Source organism: Myotis daubentonii, chromosome 1 (assembly GCF_963259705.1).
Source record: "Myotis daubentonii chromosome 1, mMyoDau2.1, whole genome shotgun sequence".
NCBI classification, from domain to species: Eukaryota; Metazoa; Chordata; class Mammalia; order Chiroptera; family Vespertilionidae; genus Myotis; species Myotis daubentonii.
In genome coordinates, this window is record NC_081840.1 from 48,094,271 (window position 1) to 48,115,251 (window position 20,981).

General features: G+C 46.7%; 1 protein-coding gene across 9 annotated transcripts in view; it reads right to left on the bottom strand.

The window, feature by feature from the left end:
• The window catches only part of TLN2 (talin 2), a 421,164-nt gene extending 401,200 nt beyond the window's left edge, over positions 1-19,964 (bottom strand). For 5 of the 9 annotated variants that reach the window (XM_059699545.1, XM_059699492.1, XM_059699511.1 and 2 more), the window contains exon 1: positions 18,990-19,118. The gene's annotated coding sequence lies outside the window, so the exon portion shown is untranslated. Of the gene's footprint in view, positions 1-17,338; positions 17,560-18,989; positions 19,119-19,824 lie in introns of those variants that run through there. The other 4 variants (XM_059699497.1, XM_059699520.1, XM_059699515.1 and 1 more) reach the window with 2 other exon arrangements.
• Positions 19,965-20,981: the final 1,017 nt, after the last annotated feature.

A 20,981-nucleotide genomic window follows, 5' to 3' on the forward strand; every position in this document is an offset into this window, starting at 1 on the left:
TAAGAGGCCAATTCCATCCCTCAGTAGCCCTGTGCCAATTCCACTCCTCCCACCCAACTAAGCATAAATGGAAATAAAGCACACAGAACAGTGTTCAAACAAGTATGGAACATTTGCATCACAAAAGGAATATTCACGTGGCAAATGAATTCACAAAAAGAATGGCTAAAGTGACATATTCCCCTGATATTTTTTGTCAGTTATTGAAGTATTATTATGTATAGTAAATTTCATTCTTTTAAGTGTATAGTTCTACCAATTTAGACAAACACATACAGTTCCTGCTACAGTGTTAAAAATTATTTATTTATCTATAACTTTTCAAGAATCTATTTATGTATATAAAAGGCTAAGCGACCAGCTGACCGGCTGACAGGGACGCGCACTGACCACCAGGGGGCAGATGCTCAATGCAGGAGCTGCTGAGCGACAGCAACTTTGCAGAGTGCCCTCTCACACTCCGGGACCCCTCAGGGGATGTCGGACTGCTGATTTCGGCCCAATCCTCCCAGGCCAGGCATGGAGCACAGAGTATACGATCTATTTGTTGGTCAATGCAACTGACTCTCCTTTACTAATAGAAGAGTCCCTCAGCCCAGACCACCCCCTCTTATATGAAAGCATTTACCAATTTTATTAAATATGCACACAGAGCCCAAAAACAAACATATTTCTACCAAAGGCCATCCTAAAGCACGGGTGCAGTTTAAAACCACAAAGCCTCCTTGAAGTAAGTCCAAAAATCTCTACTAAATGTCACATACCAACGGAATTTACCTGGACAAGGAACATAACTTTTGTTTTGGCTTGTTTTAGGATGTATCTTTAAATGAACTGCATAAGCTTATGTAAAAAAGGGAGGAGGTAATTATTCCAATAGAACTCTCCCAATCCATTAAAATTACATCTCCACTGCAGAATGAGGTCCTGGTAACTTCAGACCAGAAAGCTGCATTACAAACCAAAGGGAACAAATGCTGCTGTAAACAATCTAACAGTGTTTTTAACCTTGGCTATGTGACTGATAAAAGGCAGAACTGATTTCTAAGCCCTAGCTCAGTGTCACTCAAACTTCAGTGTATCTAAGAATCTTCTGATTATGAAAACTACATAATCTTGGGCCCCACACAGACCTGCCAAATTAGAATCTCTAGGGATTAGGCAGCTATAGTGTTTAACCTTAATCCCAGGTAATTCTGATGTGGTGATCTAAGAAATGCAGCCTTAGCTAAGAGATCATGTGCTTTTGTTATCTATATCTATCTATCTATCTATCTATCTATCTATCTATCTATCTATCTATCTATCTGCCTAAGTAACCATCACAACCAAACAGATGACCGAACAGGCTGCATGGGCGACCAGGCCAGCAGGGGGGTTAGTGAAGGACAAGCAAATGACTGAGCAGCAGACTGCAAAGATGGGGGGGCTGACAGCCAATAAGGAGGGAATATGCTAATTGACCGTCATGCCCTCAAAGATGGTGCCGCCCATAGCCATAAGATGGCCGGCAGGGGAGGGCAGTTGTGGGCAATCAGGCCAGCAAGGGAGGGCAGTTAGGGGTGACTGGGCCTACAGGAGAGGGCAGTGGAGGGGAGGGGGGGCAGGGGAGGGAACTAAACAGGAAGACGGACATCCCCTGAGGGATCCCAGATTGGACAGGGTGCAGGCTGGGCTGAGGGACAACCCTCCCCACCACCCCACCCCAGTGCACGAATTTCATGCACCAGGTCTCTAGTATAATCATGAAAACAAAGTTGAGATGGTGGTAATGTGGACATTGATCCTGAGTGTGGGCTATAATCTACAGGCTAATGGTCCAGGCTTAAAATGTTTTCATTATTCAGAGAGCTTGCCATTGCAATATGAACAAATGAACTACACAGCGTTAATCTTTCATTAATGTTTGGTTGCCTGCTCTCAAGTGTGATCACCAGACTGGCAGCTCAGAATTTTTGAGTCCCACCTTAGAAAGAAAATCTCTGAGGGTGGGGCCCTGGAATCCCTGTTTTAAACATTTCTCCAGGTGATTCTTCTACACTATGCATGCGCCAGCGTGTTTTAATGTGAATACATTTTAAACTGACAAATACTTACTAACCACAATTTTTTCTTGTCTTGTCTTCTTGCTGCTTTCATTTTTGCATTGATAATGCATGCAATGTTCATTACCACACCATCTCAACTTACCTCCCACCACCTCCCCACTGTGGTGCAAGGAGCACAGAAAGTTCAAGCCAGATTTCTTTTCCATTAGTCAAGGGACAGATAGCACGGCCTGGGCAGGCAAAGAGCTCAGACCCTGCCCATCAGTATAGCAGCAGGGATACTGCATCAGAAGGGCCCCCTGATGGATTCTAGCCAGCACCTTCCCCTGATGCCTCCAGGGACCTTGCATGAAAGCCAGCAGACAAAAAATTCAAATGGGAACTTGGTGGTGGTGGTGGGTTTCTCTGCCCCCCTCCCTCCCACCCCCCCACCTCCTGCTTAACTATTGGGTCCATGCTAGGGCACATTAGTTCTCACATTTGGGAGAACATCAAAATCTCCAGGGGAAACAATAAAAATACAGATTCCTTGGTTGCAACCTCATCTTCTAATTCAGTAGGACTCGGGAGAGCCTCCCAAATCTGCATTTATAAGTTTCCCAGGAGATTCTTATGCATATCAAGGTTTGAGGATCACTGGTATTTGGGGAGAAACCTATGACATGGAACAGAAAATCTGAGCTTGAGCCCAACGTACCCAGTATTTAGTGTGTAAACCTTGGTATGTGTCAACTTCCTCAAAGTAGAAATAATAATAACTGCCTCACGGGGTTGTTATAATAGCAATATATATGCAATGCCTTAGTACAATGCAAAATGCCAAGTATAGCTCAGTAAAACTGTCAGGTGCAGAATTCCTCAGCTATTGCTGACTATGCTCGCCTAAAAAGGTAACTTTCCACCCGGCCAGCATGGCTCAGTGGTAGAGAGTCAAACTAGGAATCAGGCATTCACGGTCCTATTCCTAGTCAGGGCACAGGCCCAGGTTTTGGGCTCAATCCCAAGTGGGGGGGGGCGTGCAGGAGGTAACTAATCAATGGTTCTTTCTCATCATTGATATTTCTCTCTCTCACTCTCCCTTCCTCTCTGAAATCAATAAAAATGTATTTTTTAAAGGTAACTTTGTTAACAAGAATTCCATATCAGATTCAGACTCTGAGGCACAAATCAGTTCAACAATCTGTGTTATTCATTGAATTGTGTACCCTCAGAAATGATATGCTGCAGTTCCAAAACCCCAGAACCCCAGAATGTGACCGTATTTGGAAATAGGGTCCTTACAGAGGTAATCAAATTAAAAGGAAAACGTTAAGGTGGGCCCTTGTGGGGCGCGGCCAGAGTATTTGGACAGGTTCAAGCCTTGGACTGAGGAGAGGGCACAGTCCTCTCATTGCCACGTGCAAGTCCCAGCTTGGAGGGCAGGGCCCCCCCAGCACAATTATAGCCAACAGTTATAGTTGTGAGCTTGAACCTGTGGTCTGAACACGTGGCCCCACGTGCCTGAGTGACAGAGTTCAGGTGCATGTAGTGGAGTGGGATTGAAACCCATGAGAATGTTGTAAACATCTTGATCACGCCCTTACTTTGCCTCGTGGCATCTGCTATAAAATAAAGACACGGCTTGTGGGCGTCGCCGCTGTCTCTCCATCAGAGAGGGCAGCGTCCCACCGAGACCCAGCTTTCGTTCTCATGTCTGTCTTTTCTAAGCCTTTCATCACCCCCACTCGGGATCACCCTTGGCCGTGCCAGCGCGGCACAGGCCCTAATTCATTACATCTGCCGTCCTTATAAAAAGAGGAAATTTGGACATAGGAACAGACACAGGGACGAGACAGCCAGCTACACACCAAGGAGAGAGGTCTAACACAGACGTTTCCCTCGCAGCCTCAGAAGGAACCAGCTCTGCTGAAACCTTGACCTCAGACTTCTAGCCTCCAGAACTGAGACAGTACATTCCTGTTGTTTAAGCCATCCGTTTGTGATACTGTTACAGCAGTCCCAGCAAACTCAAACAATCTGTCAGTTTGCAATTAAAGAGGAAAGTGTTCTTCTCTGGTTTCTTTTGTGAGGGATACTGGGCCACCTGATGCTTCTCGGATTCCACCGGGCTTCTTCTAACATCTTGACCACGCACGTCCTCAAGGCTCCGGATAAACTCCTGTCAGGCCCATCAGAGAGGCAGCCCTCGGAAGCAGGGCATCACCGCAGGGTTTGCTGTGCAGTCTTGAGACTGGAGCAACTGTCACAACATCTGCAGCTCACCGGCGAGTGATTTACCATCCCGATTAAACTGTCCGAACCTACCCCTGCACAGCCAGCTCACACCCTCTTCCTTCCGTCAGAACAGCACTCACGGTTCCCTCCTGGCTTCCAGCCGGCCTGAGAGCTGGGGAGCCACAGTCAGCATCCAGACGAGGGACCCTCAGCCAGCGGACCCACCAAAACCCTCAAGGAGATGGTTTTCTTAAACGGAATGCAGCTTTTATTCTCGCTGAAGTGGGACAAAACACACTGGGAAAATGCCCCAAAGAAAATAAAAAGCCCTTTCAATATGCATTAAAGCTGGACCGTACTTGGTCTCATTCAGGAACCAGAGGGGGTGTGAGGGAGAGGCAGGCTGACCCTGTTGAGATGGCTGTCCTGCGTGAGAAAGGAGCCATGTCTGTGCACTGTGCAAAGCCAGCAGGCGTGTCCCCTGCAGGGTGACCGTCTGCCATGCCCTGGCTACCTTTACCCACCACAGACTCCGCCTGGGCCACCTGTCCTAGGAGCCTCCCTAGGGAGCTTAAAAAAAACAGCAGGTGTCCGGGTCCCCCTTTCAGAGATTCCATGTCAGCAGGTTAGGTGGGGTTCAGGTAGCAGCACTTTGTTTTTAAATTGTTTATTGCTGTCAATCCTCACCCCAGAGCATTTTTCTATTAATTTTTAGAGAGAGTGGAGAGAGGGAGAGACAGAGAAACATCCATGTGAGAAATACATATCAATTGGTTGCCTCCCGCTCGCGCCCCGACCAGGACCTGGGATCTAGCCTGCAATCGAGGCATGTGCCCTTGACCAGAATTGAACCCAGGACTTCTCAGTCTGTGAGCCGACGCTCTATCCACTGAGCCAAACCGGCCAGGGCTAGGAAGCAGCATTTTTTAAGGAGCTTCCCTGGTCATTCTGGTGCACATGCAGGTCCAGGTACCATGCAGGCCTGGCCAGGAATTAAAGTCAGGGTCCAGGTGGACATCCCAAGAAAAGGAGAGAGTGCCCAGTGGGGGTCAGGAATGTGAGATTCCAGTGCCAGGTTTGCCAAGTAGCCCCAGAAAGTCTCATCCTTCTGGGCCACAGTTCTTTCCCTGCCAAAGGGAAAGGCTGACCTAGAACAATTCAGGCATCCCATTTTTAAAAATAAATTTCCTCAAACCATTCTAAGATGTCCCACAACGACATCCACCCTTTCTTCTTCTTGGACGTGCCGAACCCAGCTGCTTTGAGCCTGCACCTCCTGATGACCTCGCTGATCTCTCTCCCACAGGGAGGGCTCCTTAACCCCGTGGGGCAGGGCCCAGGACTGACAGGTGCTACGCCCAATAGAGAGCCCTTCAAGGAGAACATTAAGCCTCTTACAGTGCCCTTGATGTAATCTCTCAAACCCAGGAATAATCCACACTCCCCTTGAAGATTTACCAAGCGTGACCTGGGGCCACACTCAGGAAATATCTTCATATACATCAAACTGGGTCCCAGACTGACGTAATTAAGTGGGGCTGTCTTGAAGCAATATAAACGAAGAAGAGAGGAGTTTGAATTTGAGCACCAAAGCTTTGGGGCTGTCTAACCTGGCTGCTTGAGAGCAGTGCTGAGGGAACCCTGGGACAGCCGCACGGATCTGCGGGAACGCACTCTGCCGTGGGGGGAAAAGGAGACATCGCTCTGTGCCGTCAAGTGGATTCTGGGGACAAGTGATGCACCAAAACAATTCACCAGAACATCAAGGTCAATGCGAAACCCTTCAGACAAGCCAATTTACCATCTTCAACCCAGTGACAAAAGTTACCATGCAGACTGCTTAAGTGCCCTCTTCAGAGATAAAAGCAGAGAGGCAACCATTTGTCTCCATCTAGCTGTTCTCTGCAGGTGCCTTCCGTCACTCAACAAGTAGTTAGCAGGATGTGCTTCACGCATTCAACACTTGAACCCCTAACTCCGACACGTGACCTTGAGACACTGCTTTTCCACCTCCACATAATTCTCTCTTCCTTAGCTTGCATCTGGGGTTTACTTTTCCTCATCCAATGCTAGCTTCTGTAACCAGCAAGTTTTCTTCATCAATTACTCATTTTAAATTTTTTTGTTGAGCACCTACTATGTGCTGGGCTAGACACTTGGGGACACAGTTCCAAAGATGGTTTCTCTCATGGAGCTTATATCTAGTGCATAAGACACACAATAAGGGAGTCATGGATATAATATCAGGGAACAATAAATGATATGAAAACAAAATAGAAAGAGGCTGAGAGCGGGGGCTGGAGGATGCCAGGGACACCTCTGAGGAGGTGGCACTGAGGCTGACTCCTAAACAAAGTGGCGTGTGAGAGAGCGCCTCCAACCTTCACATGCTAGGCAGAGGAGACCCGGCAGGAGAGCTGGAGCTGGAGCGGCCAGGACACAGGACGAGAGCCCACTGAGGACGGTGGCGTGGGACCCAGGTGGAGAAAGTGTCCCCCAGAGAGCGCGACCAGCTGGCTAACTGATCCTGAGAGGCGGCAGAAGATGGCAGCTAGGTGGGCCGCCTGGCTATCACTGGGGGCTTTGGTGAAGGGACGGGGCGAAAGCTGAACTGGAGTGGGTTCCTGACAGAATGAGAGGGGAGGCAACGGAGCAGAGAGTAGGACAATCCTTTCAGAAGTACTCGTAGGTACTGGAAGGGAGAGCCCAAGAATGGGAGGACAGCCGACTGGGACATCAGGTCAAGAGGTGCTGCTGTTGCTGCTGCTGCTTTTTCCTTGATGAGCAACCACAGGCATGCTCCTCACAGGGATTATCCGGCAGAGGGGGAAACGGGGGATGCGTGATGAGCGAAAGGCCTGCGTGCCCACAGAGAACGGGGCCACCGCACATGTGGTTACAGTGCACGTGTGCACATGGTACAGGGAGGCTTCCAGATTCCGCGTGGGCAGATGATGAGACTAGTTTCTAACTGCGTCCTTTTCTCAGTGAAATAAACCAGGTCATCAGCCGAGAGTGGGGTGGGGACAGAAACATAGTGGACCCAGCTGTGCCAAGAGTCCCCTGGAGGTGTGTGGTCATAAATCAAGTGCAAGACGATACAGACGGCCACATGTTTTCTCCACCCAGGGTCCTCAGCCTGGGGCGGGAGCAGGGTGGGCAGGGGGTGGGGTTTTCTCAAGGAAGATGAAGGGAGGAAGGGTCAAGGGAGTTGGCAGGGTATGTAAGTCCCTCAGCTGGGGGCAGAGGGCGGTGATGAGGACAGGAGAAGGATGATGGACAACAAAAGTGGAAGGGTCACGAGGTTGAGGGTGAAGACGAGGTGGAATTGGGTGCTACAGGAAAGTAGATGAAAGGGTGAGGGTCAGCCTGGAATGCTTGTCAAATGTTGGTGGAGGTACAGTTATTGGTTTACAACCATCATGTTTCTCAAATGAGCTGCAAGTTTAGTGGGCAGTAAAATCAACTTTGTGAATCATGATCCCCGTTTTTTTTTATGAAACAATGAAAAGTGTAAGTACATTATACCTAGTAAGGGTAAATACTGCTCTGGGAAACCTGTTTTAGTTGTATATGTGTGTTTGCATGAGGGCATCACATAAGATGTTATTTCTCCTGTAAGTTGGGGTTACATAAAAATTCAAGGACACTGAGGCAAGGTTTCTCAGCGTGGCACTGCTGGCGTTTTAGGCCACACAGTTCTTGTTGTGGGAGCCGACCTGCGCATGGCAGGGTGTGTACCAGAATCGCTGGCCTCCACTCACTCAATGCCGGCAGCACCCCTTCCCCTCCTCAAGTTGTAACAGAAATATTTCTAGACGTTGCCAAATATACTCCGGGGGGCAAAAATGCTGAGAACCAGTTGTCTAGAGAGAACGAGGAGAGGAGCAGCTGAAGTAGGGTAGAGAAAAAGATAACTGGAAGAGAGTTGGTCAAGGGACTGAGTTGGGTGGACAAGCTATATAGATGTTCAAGTTACCAAAAATGTTGATGGGGGGAGGGACTGTGGGCCAGATGAATAAAATCTTCAAGGAATGAAGCAAGGTGACCCAGATGACTGTACATGACTCTTCTCTACCCTGGCTACACATCAGAGTTACCTGGACAACTTACCCACCAAGGCCGAGGGCCCATCCAAACCAACTAAATCAGAATCCCCAGGTGATCGCACTGTGCAGCCAGGATGCAGAAGAGACCTATCCTATGAGGCTCAGCTTAAGTGTGACCTCCTTCAGGAAAATTTCCCTCCCATTGTGCTTTCATGCACCCCACTACTGTGGCCAATTCTGCTTTGTTTATAACTTACATGTGAAAAGCATTAGAAAAGAATAAAACGCACTAAAATTAAGTAGCTAAAAACAGAACAAGTGTTTATTTACTAAAGAATTTTGGAATTAGGGAATCCGCTAGTACTACGGAGGGGAGCCTTTTAGGGAATATAGTGTCCTTGAGCTTTGTGTCATCCAAGCTTCTCAAAGGCGTCCATACAAGTGAGGGGCCCGAGGGAAGCAAGCGCTCATGTGTCACTGATAAGCATTATTAGAAATGTGTCCCCTCTGGCAACACCGTAATAAACACTTGTTGAAATTAATGGCTATTCACTTATCTCCTCCAAAAACAAAACAAAAACGTGCCAAATGATCAGATTACAATGCAATTTAAACAACATTTATCATATGCTCACCATTTTCTTCACAATATTCTTCACAAGTAGCCAACTTTTTATTAAATCAATGACATCAAGTCTTAAATATATATGTATGTATGATGAAAAAGCAAAAAACTGGAATCAGAGAATCTCTAACAGTCCTCTCCACTTTCCCATGGGAATCCATTACAGAATAGTTAAAACAATATCCATGGACTTTGATTTACACTGCTGATTAAACACATATATCTATCTATAAAATACCACTAAGCCCTGGCTGGTTTGGCTCAGTGGATGGAGCATCGGCCTGCGGACTGAAGGGTCCCAGGTTCGATTCTGATCAGGGGCACATGCCTGGGTTGTGGGCTCGATCCCCAGTGGGGGGCATGCAGGAGGCAGCCGATCAATGATTCTCTCTCATCATTGATGTTCCTCTCTTTCCCTCTCCCTTCCTCTATGAAACCAATAAAAATATATTTAAAATAATAATAATAATAAAATAAAATACCACTAAAGTCCACAAACACCTACAACAGATAAAGACAACAGTTAAGTATTATAACTTAAACATTTATTTTCCCCCAGCTTGGTGAAATTGATAAAATTGACCAATCTTGCTGTGATTGGCATTCTAACTTTCGGCCGTGATAGGGCAGAGCACTGGATGAGAACACAGATTCTGCAAAACAGAGGAAGCGGTTTCTCTAAACCAGTGGTTCTCAAAGTGTGGTTCCCGGACCAGCAAGATCAGCATGACCTGAGAACTTATTAAAAATGCAAATTATCAGACCCCACCCAGAGGCTCTGAAACTCTGGCTGGACAATCTGGGCTTTTACCAAGCCCTCCAGTGACTCTGACGCCGTCTAGCTTGTGAATCTCAGCCACAGTTTTCAAACTGTGCAGCAGAGTCCTGGCTCCCCATGGGTCCCCCGCCAGCATGCATAGGGTCACGTGGTATGTACTTTTTTTAATATAGAGGGAGGTTCCCCTGCTTTTGAAAGTTTGGTTTTAACAGTAACTGCCAAGAACGCATACATTTTATCAAGTTCCAAAAATCACATTAGAAGCAGGATTGAGAATGGTCCAGGCGGAGCAATCAGCTAAGCTCGGGACAGTGTGGAAGGAGACTTGGGTTCCAGTGCCAGCACAGCCATTACAGTGAAACTGGCCTCTCTGGGGCTCAGAGGGGAATGCCCAGGTGCTGCTACGTGTCAGACCTCTGCTCCAAGGACCACCATGGTCTTCCCTCCGAGGAGGGTGAAGAGAGTGCTGGCTAGAGCTTCTGTGATCTCTTATGCTCACTACTCTCCTGGGGGGCTTGAGGTCAACAGCTTTTCCTGAAGCCACGCTTTACACTGAAGAAATTTACTAAAAGTTGGGAGACTCAGGATTTTAGAATATAATTAACTGAGAGATTAAATAAAAAAAAAATGGTTGCAGGCATCAGAGATACTGACCAGTTTCTGTTTCCAAAAATGGTTCCGGATGAGTTACCTATTCATTACCCAAATAATATTTTAAAGTGTTTTTTTTATATATAGAAAAGCCTGTATGTTTGAACAAATAAACCATTCAAGGTGTAAATGGAGCAAATTAATCACCCCCACTCTCCACTGCTCATTTTAAACAATATTAAGTTTTGCATGTCCTTCCACATCTTTCTCCAAGGTCATACAAATAGGGCTGCTTCTCTTTAAATCAGAAATAGGAACATATTATATATGATGCTCTGCAACTTCATTTTATTTACATTTGTATATCGTGAACACCCTTCACAAAGCAATCCACGGTATGGATGTAAAGGTATACTCTATTTTATTCATTCTACTGATGGATATTCATGTTGCTTCTAGTTTATTTACTTGAATAATCTTGCAATAAGCATTCTCACACAGAGATCCTTATGTGCTGAGTTTTTGTTTTCTGTAAGACAGGACTCCAAATATGACATGCATGTTCCAAACTTTCACAGAAACTGTCTGCTTTCCCTAAAGTCTGCAACAATTCATACTCCCACCGAGAGTCCGAGAGTTGCCCCCCAACATCCAACAGAGAATGCTACCAACCTTTAAAATGTGGATCAATGGGATGGACAGAAAACTAATATCTCTTTGTTTTTTCACTTGCATTTCCCTGACCATTATGGAAATTGAGAATCACACTTATGGACCATTAGCATTTCTTCTTTTGGAAACTGCTCATACCCATCCTCTGCTCATCCTATTATTGTGCTATCCTTGAAGTGCTGTTTAATCACACCCTCATCCCACCCAATCTATTAGATACATAAAGCACAAAGAATGTTGCTGCCTAACATTGTGTGTAGGGTGAGGGCAGGGGATGTCTTCTTAGCATGAAGTCTACGACAAGCCCTCAAAAACAACTGCTGAATAAGTGAATGGCAGACATGGAGAATTTTGTTAAGACTGCAGTTAGATGAGTAAAAAGGAAATACAAATATTCATTACTTGTTCTACATATTCAGAAGAGCATCACTTTGGCTGAAATTACATTATTGGTTAAGAGAAAAGCAAAGCCATAGTGCTGGCACTGACTCTGAAATCCACTGTGTAATGGGTGGCAAATGAGCCCAGCCTTAACACTCAGAGTGACACATAAATAAAGGCTCTTAGAACCAAAACATTTTGTACTCAGCCTTGTCCACCAGTTGTCATTCAAATGGCATCTGCCATTACGCCCAGGTCGTCAGGATGGTCAATGGACTGGAGAAGCCAACTTTAAACATTCTGTTTCTTTTTTGTTTTTTTATCTCAAGTCCACCCCCTCAACAGATTTTTTTTTCCCCTTTCAAAATCTCTTGCTTATTGGGGAAGGAGATGTGGGGAGGGCCTGCAGGGCAAGTTTGACAGAGTTCAGATCCTTAATTCTTTTAACTTTAGGCAAAACATCTGGTTATACCCACCATTTATCCCCATTATTTGTAATAGTTCTGTTTGGTTTATGTTTTAACTAGTCTCCTCATTAAGTATAAAAGTAATAAGATTAAAAAGTTCTGGGGGAAAGAACTGTAATTAAAAAGGCACCAGTAGGATATGTTAAGCTGTAATTCTGGCCCTGCTTATTAAGTTTTCCTTCTTGTCTTTAACATTTTTTGTACCCAATAAAAATAACTTTGAATTATTTAACACTTTTTTAGTACTTCCTGCATTGGCCAAACACCACCCAAAATCTCCAAGCAAACATTATGACTCAAAAGTTCTGGAGCAATAATGTCACAGATCACAAGTTTTAGACACTGTCCCAAGAGTCTGGGCATGCCACACGCACCACAACACACACACCACACAGCCTGGTAAATCGGCAGGCAACTCTCCAAAATGCATAGGGGTTTTCTAACCTTTTGAAGTTACAAAATCTTCTTAATAGGAAAACTAATGCAGGAACTTTGATCAAGCCATGAAGTTATAATAAGATTCAGGCAAGAGGCAACAAAGCACAATTTATAACACTTGGTAAGAGAAGAAAAAAAAAAAGAAGAAGAAGATATCAGTTGTGACATCTCTGTTACAAAGGATCAGAAGAGACCACTATGAACAATTATCTACCAATAAAGCATCCCTTTGGCTGAAATTAAATTATTAGTTAAGAGAAAAGCAAAGAAATAGATCAATTCCTAGAAACATACACCCTACCAAGACTGAATCATGATGAAATAGAAAATCTGAACAGATTGATTACAAACAAACAAATTGGATCAGTAATGAAAAACCTCCCCAAACCAAAAGTCCAGTACCAAACAGCTTCACTGATAAATTCTACCAAGCATTTAAAGGAGAATTAATACCAATACTTCCGAACTCTTCTAAACACATTTTATGAGGCCAGCATCACCCTGATACCAGAACCAGATAAGGATGTTACACACTCACACACACACATGCACACACACACACACACAATTATAGGCCAATCCCTGATGAACACAGATGCAAAAACCCTCAACAAAATATTAGTAAACCGAATTCAATATGTTAAAAGGATCATACACCATGATCAAATGGGATTTATTCTAGGGATACAGGATGGTTCAACACCCATAAATAAGTCTTGTGATACACCACATTAACAAAATGAAGGATAAAGATCATATGATCATCTTGATAGATGCAAAAAGAAAGCAGTTGGCAAAATTCAACATCCATTTATGATTTTTAAAAAACTCTCAACAGCCCAGCCATTGTGTCTCAGGGTTTGAGTGTCGACCCATGAACCAGGAGGTCATGATTTGATTCCTGGTCAGGGCCCATGCCTGGGTTTCAGGCTCAATCCCCAGTAAGGGGCGTGCGGAAGGCAGCCAATCAACAGTTTTCACTCATCATTGATGTTTCTATCACTCTCTCTCCCTCTCCTTTCCTCTCTCTGAAATCAATAAAAATATATTTTTTTAAAACTCTCAGCAATATAGGTATAGAGGGAATATACCTCAACATAATAAAGGCCATATATGATAAGCCCACAGCTAAGGTCATACTCAATACTTTCAGCTTTTCCCATTGAGTAACAGGAACAAGACAGGGATATCTACTTTCACCACTTTTATTCAACATAGTTTTGGAAGTCCTAGCCACACCAATCATCAAGAAAACAAAATAAAAGGCATCCAAATTGGAATGAAAAAAGTGGAACTGACATTGTTTGCAGATGATGATACTATTGCAAGTATCCTAAAGATTCCACGAAAAAACTATTAGATCTTTAAATTAATTCAATAAAGTAGCAAGATACAAAATTAATATTCAGAAATTAGTTGCATTTTATACATGAATAAAGAACTATCAGAGAGAGAAATTAAGGAAACAATACCATATACAATGCATAAAAAAACATAAAATACTTAGAAAGAAATTTAACCAAGGAGGTAAAAAGCCTATCGCTTGGAAAACCTTAGGCCACTGAGGACAGAAACTGAAGAGGATACAGATACGGAGGGAGGCACTGTGCTCCTGGGTAGGGATAATCAGCATTGCTGAAGAGTCCATGCTGCCCAGGGCAATCTACAGGGTCAGTGCAATCCCTATCAGGGTACTAATAACATTTTTCATGGAACTAGAACAAATAACCCTAGGTTTATCTGGAGCCACAGAAGACACTGAATAGCAATCTTGGGAGGGAAGAACAGAGTTGGAGGTGTCACACTGCCTGATGTCAAACTATATACTACAGGGCTATAGTGGTTAAGGCAGCATGGCACTGGCATGTAGACAGACACATGGATCCAGGGAACAGAATAGAGAATCCAGAAATGAATGCACACCTATATGGTCAATGACGCTATGACAAGGAGGCAGGAATATACAGTGAGGTAGAGATAGTCTCTTCAATAAATGTATTGGGAAAACTGGGTGGACACATGCAGAGGAGTAAAGCTAGATCACTTTCTTGCACCAGATGCATGGGTAAATTCAAGATGGATGAAAGACTTGGATATAGAACCCGAGGCCATAAACTCCTGGAAGGAAACGTGGGGAGCGAATCTTTGACCTCGCTCTCAGTAATATTTTTTTGGATGTATCTCCTCAGGTAAAAGAAACAAAAGAAACAATAAGCCAATGGGGCTAAACAGTATTTACACAGCAAAGGAAACCTTTAACAAAACAAAAAGACAACCTACTGAATGGGAGAAGGTCAATATCCAAAATTTACAAGGAACTCATACAACTTACACCAAAAAAAACTAACAGTCCTATTTAAAAACGGGCCGAGAACCTGAATGGGCATTCCCCCATAGAACTCATGCAGACTGCCAATTGACAAATGAAAAGATGCTCAATGTAGCTGGTCATTGGGGAGGTGCAAATGAAAAGCCATGGTGGGATGTCATCTCAAACCTGTCAGAGCGGCTATCATCAATAAATCAACAGTGTTAACAACAAGTGTTGGTGAGGATGGAGAGATGGTAGGATTGTAAATTTATGTGGCCACTGTGAAGAACAGTATGGAGGTTTCTCAGAGAGTTGAAAATAGAATTACCATATGATCCAGCAATTCCACTTCTGGGTATTTATCCAAAGAAACCCAAAACATTAACGAAGACTTATGCACCCCTATGTTCATTTCAGCATTATTTGCAATGGCCAAGATATAGAAGTGACTTGGGTGTCCAATGATGGACAAATGGGAAAAAAGATGTGGTGCATATATCCAGTGAAATATTGCTCAGCCATAAAAAAGAATGATAAAATCTTGCCATTTGCAACAACATGGGTGAACCTAAGGTATTATGCTAAGTGAAATGGGTCACACAGAGAAAGACAAACGCTAGGATTTCACTTACATGTGGAATCTAAAGAAAAAAATACACAAACAAACCCATAGATACAGGGAACATTTTGATGGTTGCCAGAGGGAAGAGGTGTCGCAGGAATAGGTCAGGAAAGGGATTGAGATGTCAAACTGCCCATTACAAGAGCAGTCATGGGGATATGGAGTGCAGCATGGAGGGTATAGTCAATAGTATCATGATAGCTATGTATACTGTCGGATGCTAGACTTGCCAAGGTGATCACTTCATTATAGATGTCTGGTCACTATGTTGTACACCTAAAACTGACGTGGTATTGTGTCAGCTGTAGTTGAAAATTATATATATGCAAATGTGGTGTATATATACCGGGGTGGGCAAAAGTAGGTTAATAATAACAATAAACAATACAATAATTAATAAACAATAACACAAGAATAAACTTGTGTGTACTCACAACTGTAAACCTACTCTTCCCACCTCTGTATACAATGGGATTATTATACAGCCATAAAAATAAAATACTGCCCTGGCCAGTGTGCTACGTGGTTAGAGCTTTGGCCCGCAGGGGCGTGTCCCTGAGTTGCAGGTTTGCCCCTTGGTCTGGGCGCATTTGGGAGGCAACCAGTCCATGTGTCTCTTTCACATCGATGTTTCTCTTTCTCCCTCTCCCTCTCCTCCCCTTCCACTCTCTCTGAAAAGCAATAGGGAAAATATCCTCTGGTAAGGATTAGCCCCACCAAAGGAAAAAAACAAAGAAATCTTGCCATTTCTGACAACATGGATGGACCTCATAGGCATTATGCTTAATGAAATAAAACAGAGAAAGACAAATACTATATGATCTTTCTTATATGTGAATTAAAAAAATTTCATAGATACAGAGAACAAATTGGTGGTTGCAGGGGGTGAGGGTGGATAGGATAAATTAGTGAACTTTTCTTAGTTTAAATAAATTGAATAAAGAATGTTAGTAGTGAAATATTACAGTAGAAAATTTGGGAATACAGATTAAAAGGTTTATAGTAGAACTATTTCAGCTTTACTGCAAAAATTTCCCCCTTTAAAGTTAATTTTTATTATATAACTAGAGGCCCGGTGAACAGGATTCGTGCACTGGTTGGGTGGACATGGCCTGCGGGGATCGGCCTGCTGTGGAAGTACCACTCATCCCTGTCAGCCAAGCAGCACTCCCACTGTGAAAGCACTCCTACTCTGAGAGCGTACTGACCACCAGAGGGCAGCTACTGCATTGAGCATCTGCCCCCTGGTGGTCGGCGCGCGTCATAGCAACTGGTCGACCGGTCATTCTGGTCATTCTGCTGTTTGATTGCTGGGCTTTTGTTTTATAGGATGTTTAACACATGCACATGTGACATGTATGTAGTTATAAAACATAATGCTAAATGAATAAACATCTGTAGATGTATAGATTTTTTTTCTGTGCACAGTTGTTAAAATTTTATATTGTTTACCACCTGTAACCATCTTTGTTGTTGTTATTGTTGTTAATCCTCACCCGAGGATAGTTTTTCCATTGATTTTTAGAGGGTGGGGGTTTGAGCCTGCAACCAAGGTACATGCCCTTGACCGGAATCAAACCCAGGACCCTTCAGTCCAAGGGCTGACACTCTATACACTGAGCTAAACGGGCAAGGGCCTATAACCACCTTTAACTGCTTTTAGGAACTAATGATATGCTGAGAAGGAGTGGGGAAATCACTATAATTTAGAAATATAAGCGAAACTGGACTCAAAAATAACACACACACACACACACACACACACACGCACACACACCTCTTTATAAAACTTGATTTCGCTTAAAAATAACCTAGGGAAGTGTTTGAAAAACCCTGAACAAATAGTTTTAGCAGCAGGTGAATTAAAGACACACACATATGATCCTCTGCCTGTAAGGAATATGCCCAGTACTCATACAACAAGGTCAACTAAAAAGGCTCACTTTCCCTGCAGAGGAAGAAGTGCAACACCAATACCAAAAAGGGGGGGCACAAAGGCAGAGGGAAACCAGTGACTCCCCCCATCTGAGGAGCCCTGTGTTTCTGTGATTCAAGTGGGAACTTTACAACATGGATGGAGGCTTTTTGCAACTGATTTCTCTCCTAAATTAGTGCATTAATGCTAATTTTAGAGACATGTACCTTGGGCTCTGGGTGCTTTCCACAGTCCTAGGGCTCAATGAAAACTCCAGCATCCACGCAGGTGTGCCTTCTCTCCTCATGGCCGCTTGTCACAGCCAGGACCTCTCCTCGGTTTTTGTATGGACATCACGAATCAGAAGACCGGCTGACATTCACAGTGGAGGCACTTAATGAAGTGGACAAGGAAGGAGCAGCCTAGCCCCTGACATCACAGGGCACATCTCCCAGATAGAAGCTTTCCCACCCTCCTCCCACCGTATTCCCTTTTTGTGATCCCTGGAAGCCTCTCCAATGAGGAAGCCCCAAAGTGCTGACATGATCTCAAATACTGTGGCAACATTTCAGTAAGAAGCCAAGGCTGGTGCGTTCCTCCATTCAGTTGATTGCTGGTCAGCAAACACACACTTCCCCTGCCCCTTAGCAAAGCAAAAGTCACAATCTATTTTAAAAGTAAAAATTCTCGCGTGGCTTAGCGGTTGAACATGAACCTATGAACCAGGGGGTCAGGTTAGATTACAGGTCAGGGCACATGTCCAGGTTGTGGGTTCGTGGGACGTGCAGGAGGCAGCCAATCACTGAGTCTCCTGATCATAGATGTTTCTATCTCCCTCTCTCTCTCCCCCCTTCCTCCCTGAAATCAATAAAAACATTTTTTAAAAAAGCAAAGATTCCCCCCACCACTCTTTCCTAAGAAGTCGCTAAGTCCAAACTCCAGAGGAGGGGCGATAGCGCACAACCTGGCGAGTGCCACAGCTCAGCACACCCAGGTACTATTAGACGCCAAAGTGAGTGGGACTTAAGAGTGCCAGGGTGCTTGTCATTTGGGGCTCCATTTCGCAAGGACCACCTCCCTCCCTCCGGTCTTCAGCTGAGTCTTGGACAACGCCAACACTTCAGCTCATTCCTCCCTCATCTTCTGGAAATAACCGGAGGTGAGTTTTCACAAGACACAGGGATTCTGAATCAACTCCCCTTTCCCAAGTCACCTCGGCAAAAATCCAAGTTTCCCCACGCGTCACCTGAAAACCCAACTTCTGGAAACGCCCCCTTACCTCGCCAGCGCAAGCTGGCAGCGCGGCGACAGCGGAGCACGCAGCCGCGGGCGCTCCTGCTGTCCCCGCCGCAGCCTGGGAGGCGGTAGGAGGCTCAGGCTGCTCTGCGGCCGGGATGACTGCCAGCCAGGCCCTGGGCCCTGCGCCGCAAACCGGGGCGCCTCTTCTCCCGCAGGGAGGGAGCTCCCCGCGCCCTGCGGTGCGCCCGGGCGAACCCAGGCGCTGGGGAAAAGCCCTGCACCCCGCGCCCGACCGGGGGACGCCGCCAGGCGCACGGCTCCGGCAGAGCGCCCGGGCGGCGGGAGAGGGGCGTGTTCCTGAGCCTCGGAGCCCAAACGCCCGGTCCCGGCGGGACAGGGGAAGGAGGCGAGCCGCGCGCGTGTCCCTGACGGCGGCTCCGGCCCTCACCCCCAGCCGGCCTGGCGAGCGCTGCAGCCGCGCGCCCCTGCGGGGACAGCCGCCGGGCTCGCCCTGCGCGGCCGCCTCCGCGCGGGCCTCGGAGCCAAACTTTCCCGGCGAAAACCGCTCGTGCGGGGGCGCCGCACTATCTCCCGGGCCCCAAAACTGTGCGCCCCCTCCCCTCCGCAGCCAAGACCCACTGAAAATATGGCGCCCTCGAACGTCGTTCCTCGGTCTCCTTTGGGAATCCCGAAATGCCCGTCTCCGGGACCCCGGGTCCCAGCGGGCGCGAAATCTCAGCTCGTGGGGCCACGGAAGGAGAGGCGCCGCTAGTCCAGTGCAACACTGAATCCAAATCCTGCTCTCGCTCTAGGCGGGCGCTGCCCCCGTCCCTCAGCGACCAGCAGTTTGCTGGTGACGAAATTGCCAAGTAAGGGGGAGTCGTGGAATAGGCAGGTACGAGAGTCCGGACTGGGGAAGGGGCTGGGCACCCGCGGGCTGTCTGTGCCCGAAGCCTGGCCGGAGACTTGTTTGCAAAGTGGCGCTGGAGTCGGGGCGGCCAGTGCTGGAATGAAGCCGTTCCGCCCGCGCCAACTCTCCTGGCACGGGGGCCCGGTCGGGGCCGAGGGGACACTCCAGGCGGGCGAGGCCGCTTTTCAAAGCCCAGTTACCGGAAACCCAGCGGGAGCTCCGGAGGGGACCGGCTGCCCGCGGCCAGGAATCCGCTCTGGGGCGCCGGCTGCGAGGCTGTTTGCAAACCGCTGCGCCCGGGTCGAGTGCAGTAAAACATACATGTGCAGTAGGCAGGTGCATTGATTTCATTTTATTTTTATTTTCCTGCAGAAAGCCCTCCTAGGACATCACATCTGGGAGGTTTGCGGGTTTTTTTCTGCATTGGCATCACTCGCGAGAGGCAAAAGGAAGGGAAAAACCACCCACATTTTCCTTCTGTCGGGAGGGAAAAGACACGAGAAATTCATGCAACGTGCATGCAGCTGGAGGAGGAGGAAAACCCGAGTGAGCCGTGCGCCTTACCGGGGGATGCATTTACTGTCTCATTGCAGAGCGCCTGCCCGGGAGTGCAGCCGGCGTCCCCCCGCGCGCCCGGCGTCCGCTCCGCTCCCGCAGCTGCCTCAGCCCCAGCCGCCGCCGCTGGCTCCGGGCGCGGAACAAGAGCCGAGGGCGAGCGCGAGCGCACCGCCCGCGAGCGCGGGGAGGGCAGGAAGCGCGTCATCACTCAGGGACGGCGCGGCCCCGCGAGTCTCCGCACGGCTCCGCTTTGGACGCGGCACCCGGCTGGGCCAGCGCTGGCGCTCCCGCGCCCCTCCCGGGTCGCTGCCCGCGGCCGGTGCTGGAGGGTCCGCGGGGGAAGGCGACGCGCCGGCCGAGCTGTCGCGGGAAGGGGCTGGGCACCCGCGGGCTGTCTTTGCCCGCAGGGTGACCCCGGCTCCCCAGAATTGGACCTCTGCTGTGTAAGGGGGATTGGGGTGGGGTGGGGTGGGGAAGACTGGCATCTTTGGGAATGGTGCCCCTGGGTCCGCAGAGCGCTTCTCCCCACCGCTGCCCAGGCCCCGGAGAAAGCGTGGTGCGGTTCCCGCGAACAGCCCGTTCAGATGCGGGAACTGGCGGCGGGACTCCGCACGTGTTGGACACGCAGACTCTGAAAGTCTGCTGGTCAGTGGTCACTTAGGTCTTTTTGAGAACAGTCATCAGGAAATGATGCAAGATGACCTGGAGCGATGTGAAGGTTAAGTGGGCGAGGAAACGAGTCACAATACACTATAGGATTCCAATTTAAAAACATACATGGAGGCAGAAAAGTGGGGGACAGATAAACACCAAGACGTTAACTAGGTCTCTCTGTTTGGTGGGATTGTGTGTGATTTTTCTTTTTCTGCTAAGTTACTGATTTTTCGGTAAGAAGCACATTATTTTAGTAATTTCAAAAAAGTTTTAAATAAGAAAAGGCCTGGCTTTTTGTCCCCTTAATGCCGGTACCAAAGAACCAAAATAGACCCCTCTTCCTAAGAAATAGATAGCAAGTCTCTCCAGTTACTCATAAATTAAACTACTTCAACTTTTTGATGTTTAACAGAGCACGAAACTACTGTTGCTCTCTGAACTAGAGAGTGAGTTGATTTTGTAAATTGAAACTATCTTAAGTCCATTGGGACATTGGATAAGACTGGACA